This window comes from Eriocheir sinensis, unplaced genomic scaffold, assembly GCF_024679095.1.
Source record: "Eriocheir sinensis breed Jianghai 21 unplaced genomic scaffold, ASM2467909v1 Scaffold121, whole genome shotgun sequence".
Classification (NCBI taxonomy): domain Eukaryota; kingdom Metazoa; phylum Arthropoda; class Malacostraca; order Decapoda; family Varunidae; genus Eriocheir; species Eriocheir sinensis.
Window position 1 is genome coordinate 332,344 of NW_026110530.1, and position 5,799 is coordinate 338,142.

General features: G+C 38.9%; 1 long non-coding RNA gene across 1 annotated transcript; it reads left to right on the forward strand.

Moving 5' to 3' along the window:
* Positions 1 to 607: 607 nt before the first annotated feature.
* LOC126989548 (uncharacterized) lies at positions 608 to 3,702 on the forward strand. Its single transcript, XR_007743424.1, has 2 exons — positions 608 to 2,058; positions 2,187 to 3,702. It is a non-coding gene; the product is annotated as an uncharacterized LOC126989548 (long non-coding RNA).
* The last annotated feature ends 2,097 nt before the right edge of the window (positions 3,703 to 5,799 follow it).

Here is a 5,799-nt window from a genome sequence, read left to right on the forward strand (position 1 = left end):
GTTATTGTTCATGTATAGTTTTGTAATGCAAACGTATAAACCCAAATGACAGATTTCCGAGTAATTGTAAAAAAATCATCACATTGTTTTTTGAGGTGTGAGCCACATGTGTACTGCTGTCCTTTTGGAGTGCCAGAGTGTGGCGCGTGTGTGTGTGTGTGAATGGTCCTGAGGCAGGGCAGTGATGGGTGTGTGTGTGTCCGTGTACCCCAGCCAGGCAGAGTGGAGGACACAGTGACTGACCAGCCATGGTGATAAGCTGACTCACTGACACATTGACTGACTGTCTGTCTCACTGACTTGACTGACTGACTGCCTGCTGATCAAGTGCACCTTCCTGCTGGCCGGTGCGCCGTGTGTAGTGTGTCAAGCAGATTCATTCACAAGGTTTGCTTACGTCGTACCTTTGAAATGCATGTCAAGTTCACAAATAAGATATATACACCTATATGCATATATAGATATATATATATATATATATATATATATATATATATATATATATATATATATATATATATATATATATATATATATATATATATATATATATATATATATATATATATATATATATATATATATATATATATATATATATCCTGCACACAACAGTCTGTACTATGGGTTCTATATCCTAGTCATCCCAAGTGCTATTGAATAATATTGCCTTTAGACATTTTTTTACACTAGTTGGCGCTTGAGTGCTGTGTTTAGAGCACTACTGGATACCACTTTTTGTGCACTTCCACTACCGTAACATAAGTCCGCTGTGTTGACCACCGTTAGGCACGGGAGACTCTGCTCCTCTCGGGCCAAGGCGGGCAGCCACGGATGCCCCACTGTGGAGGCATCCTGGCCAAGCCTTGCACGGCCCGGCCCGGGCCAGCCCAGCTCTGCTCATTGCCAGCGTGGCGGTGACGTGCGCTGAGGCCACTGCCGGCAGCCAAACATTGATATTAAATTGCTGTTGGGATTATTCGGCCATGTGAGAAACTGTATAAAGGTCCTACACTGATGTCTTTCACTTTGTTCTTGTAAACTATATTGATAGGAATCATGAATCTCGTCTTCACTACCTAACCCCACATTCTTGCTTCCAAACACCGATCACGGCTCCACCTTCTCACAACTTATTCCCACACACGTTACTTTCACTGAACAAAAAAGCACAACAGCATAGTGATATTACCTTTCTCCTTGTACCCTATTTTTTAGAAGAGTTAAAACAGCAGTTAAAGACATTCATTTGGCCGTGGCTGTGGCGTCACCGCACATAACCCCCGCGCTGCTGTCCCGCTGTGGGCCGGCGCTGCGTCTCCACCACCCACTCGGTCCCAGGAGTGTCCCGAGGCAGCCAATGCAGCTCATGACACTCCACAAAATTCCAGGGACGGCAAAAACCCCACAGAAACTCTTATCTCTTTGCTCGTGTCACTCGCGTCCTCGGAGGGAGTGTGTCGGGCAATCTCGTCTTAGTTGGTTTACATAGGTTTAGTTTTATTTTGGTGCTCTGGCAATGATGACCAGGAGGGTTTGTTTCTCGGAGGAATGTATTGTAAAGAATTGTATGAGAGAACGTGTCTGGGGTTGAAGAGGTTTGAGAAATTTCTGCATATTAGTGTGATGGGTCTTGTAGGGGAGATGGTATGGATTGGATAGCTTGTTTAATACCTGAATTAGTCTCCCCTTACAAACAGGTGATAGTGTAGTGGAAAAGGAGTGTGTTAGGCCTCAAGAAGTGTGTATTAGTGTCAAGGTTGCAATGGGGTGAGAAATTACGAAGTGGTTAGCCTGATCAGTGCTTCAAATAGCCCCATACAACCAGGCATTAGACTAGCGAAATGGGTTTCTTTGTGGCGCTGAGAACTACTGTATAGCGTAATGGGTCTTGTGAGGTGAAATATATTAGTGTAAAGGTTGCTATGGGGTGAGAAATGATGGAGTGGATAACCTAATCAATGCTTCAAATAGCCCCATACAACCAGGCATTAGTCTAGTGAAGGGGGTGTGTTTATGGCACTAAGAACTGCCGTATAGCGTAATTGGTCTTGTGAGGTGAAATATTAGGGAGTGGTCAGCCTGATCAGTGTTTCAAATATCCCCTTACAAGCAGGCATTAGACCAGCGAAGGGGGTGTGTTTATGGCTCTAAGAACTGCCGTATAGCGTAATGGGTCTTGTGAGGTGAAATACTATGGAGTTGATCCCTTATTCAATGCCCAGAACCCCCTTGAAACTCATTATAAGTAGCCCTTAGTCCTTTGAGAGTCTAGCGAGGAAAATGCAGCCCGAGTAACGCATTTTGCCAGAGTCACCCAAGTCAATCTCATGTTACCAGTCAACGCACAGCTCACCCGCTCACCCGCCAGCCTTAAGACTAGTCCCGGGTGAGGCAGCGACCCCACCCATCACACTCGCTGCCCAAACGTGCGGGTGAAAGAGTGGAGAGTACACACCTGCGCCTGTCTCTACATTCTGAGGGTTGGGTTTTTAGTGAAGGTGTTTCCTCTGAATTGTTGAAAGTGCAGTGAATTTGAGGTTGAGTTTTGTTAATTGGTGCAGGTGAAGTGTGTCCCAGGTAGAGTTTGTTTGTTAACCCGGTAGCTGCAGGGATCATGTTTCTTAAAGGCCCCTCTAAGCGAGAAAAATGAGAAAAAAACATCACTCACGCAAACCATTTCATAATATATATCAACGCATTTGTGATCAGTTTATGCATCATCTATTTTGGGGGGTTTATATCATGGCAAAAATTTGGCCTGGCGCTGGTACACGGTAAAGTCACAAATTTGGCCCATCGCTGCTACCGGGTTAAATTTTCTTAATTTTCTTTTATTCCTCATTTTGTGTAACTTCTCTGAGCAACTTTTTTTACGAGTTATTTTCTTTGCAACTTTTTAGTGTACCTATTTTTGTTGCTGTTTTTTGTTTTGAATTTGTCCTTGAGTGCAAATTGGAAAGGTATTTATGAACTGGAGAACCAACTTTAACTTTTTTTAATCTTTGTGTCTTTAAAAATATTCTTGGTGGTGACAATTGACGAGGAAACACCTTTTAGTATACCATTCATTACCTTTGTTACCCACTCAGCATTTATTAACCAACTACCTATGTATATAATTTCTCTCATATCCTCATTACCTGTGTTTGTGGCAAGGCTTATGTTAAGTTCCGCGAGACTCCGTTGGAAGGTAAAAAAGTAATACCGACACGATATTTTTGTACCGCCCCGTGATAGCGAATAACACACAAGCTTCTTACACTAAACCTAAGTCGATGTGTTGATATTTTAGTTCGTATCTTTCTCTCTGTGGAGGTTTGAGGCTTGTCCCAAAAACCAGTGCAAATCATAGGCATTTCCCATAGCTACTGCATTTACAGAACACCCCTAGCTCATTGCCTAGACTAATCATATGTACAATTAAATATATTAGACGAAAAAAAGATGTGATTATATATAGACAAATTATTATCCATATGAAAGTATATGTGAAGATTTGACGAGACTACTATAGCGTTTATTTTGGATTGGCGACAGTGCAGAGTTAAAAATTGTAGGTGAACGAGACATCCGCCGAGAGAGATGATGATGTGTGTGTAAATATACGACTAGACGAGGATGTTGCTTTGTCATTTTTGTATCATAACAGGGAAGTATATGAACCACCGTAGCCATTGAATAAAAATAATAGATGATGAAGTTTCGGGTGTGTGATTTGGGATGCCTTGATAAGTTAAGTTTGGCCATTGTTCTTTAGTATCTTCTGTTGTATAATATTTTTTCTCTTTATATATAAGTTACCCATTCTCTTTTACAGTTTCTCTCATATTTTTCTGTATATAATTTGCCCATTCTCCTTTACAGCCTCTCTCATTTTGTTCTCTATAACCCACCCATTGTCATTGAGTATCTTCCTGTTCCTTCAGTATTTATGTGTTTCTTTAAATAATTTGGTGATGATTTTGGCCAAAGCTAAAAAGGAAGTTATTCACATTTTAGTTACTCATAAAATAAAATTACAAAAAGAAGTTAACTCATAAAGGAAAATCACAATAAAGTTACTCATTGAAAAAGTTACTGATCCAAAGTTACTCAAAGAAGGTACTTAAGAATAACTAGTGAAAAGAAAGTTATTCATATATGGTTACTCATAAAAGAAAATTACAAAAAGAAGTTATAACTCATAAAAGAAAATCACAAAAAGTTACTCATTGAAAAAGTTATTGATCCAAAGTTACTTACAGAAGGCACTCATGAATTACTAGTGGAAAAAAAGTTAGTCATATTATAGTTACTCATTAAAGAAAATTACAAAAAAGTTAGCTCATAAAAGAAAATCACAAAAAGTTACTCATTGAAAAACTTACTGATCCAAAGTTACTTACAGAGGGCACTCATGAATTACTAGTGAAAAAAAGTTAGTCATATTATAGTTACTCATTAAAGAAAATTACAAAAAAGTTAGCTCATAAAAGAAAATCACAAAATGTTACTCATTGAAAAACTTACTGATTCAAAGTTACTCACAGAAAGCACTCATGAATTACTAGTGAAAAAAAGTTAGTCATATTATAGTTACTCATTAAAGAAAATTACAAAAAGTTAACTCATAAAAGAAAATCACAAAAAGTTACTCATTGAAAAACTTACTGATCCAAAGTTACTCACAGAAGGCACTCATGAATTACTAGTGAAAAAAAGTTAGTCATATTATAGTTACTCATTAAAGAAAATTACAAAAAGTTAACTCATAAAAGAAAATCACAAAAAAGTTACTCATTGAAAAAGTTACTTAAAGAAGGTACTTATGAATCACTAATATTGATTGATTGTTTATTGTTGCAAGTAAACAACAAAGGAGAAGGGAGGAACATGCCATCCCAACCTCCAGGCAGTACATAGTGTGATTATACAACTAAGGATCTTATAGAAAGTTACCCCATATAGAAGTTACTCCGAGGCTCGTTTCCCTCTGAGCAACAATAACAAACCCTCGAAGCAGACGGTGGACGAAGCAAGTAGTCTAAATTTCTGTAAACTCCAAGGTTCCCCCGGTCTTAGCTGCCCCGTGGGAGGTGTGTGGCGAGACCGTGACCCCAGGAGTTGAGGAAGCCCCGGGGATGACGTGGGAAGGGTGAAATAAGGTCAGTAAGGATGGATGTTTGCTAATGTTTGTTTTGAGAAGATGAGAAGTCTGGGGGATGTTTTGTTACTCTGTTGCTTTCTGTAGTTGTGTTTCCTTAATAATTCTTTACTTTTTTAGGTCTTAGTGCATGTATGATTGTCTGCAATGTTTGTTTTGTGGATACTGAGATATATAAGGTAAAATTGGGAGCCGTTGGAAAGGCGTATTTTCTTCCTGTGTAACAAAACAAAAAAATAGATAATATACGAGTGTGGAAAACCAGGAAAAGACAAGAAAAAGGCAGTAGATCACGGAAAGAATGAAAGAAAAAAAGAACTGCTCGTGGCGGCGGTGTTCATCTCCGTACCGTTGACTTTTTGAGCATTCTTACATAACTTTCTGGGTGAGCTTTACAATATTACTCTTTCTCTTACTTTTTCTCTTTTCCCATTCATCCATTCGCCTTTCCCTCTTTTTCTTATATTTTTATGTTTTATACGTTCTAATTGTTTTTCTTTCCATTTTTTCTTTTCTTTCTTACTTTTTCTCTTTTCCCATTCTTTCCATTCGCCTTGCTTTCTTTTCTTATAATTCTGATTACTACGTTCTTTAATTTCTTTGACCCATTGACCCGGGATAGCACAGTTTGCCTTCCCCAGGTGTTCCCAGGT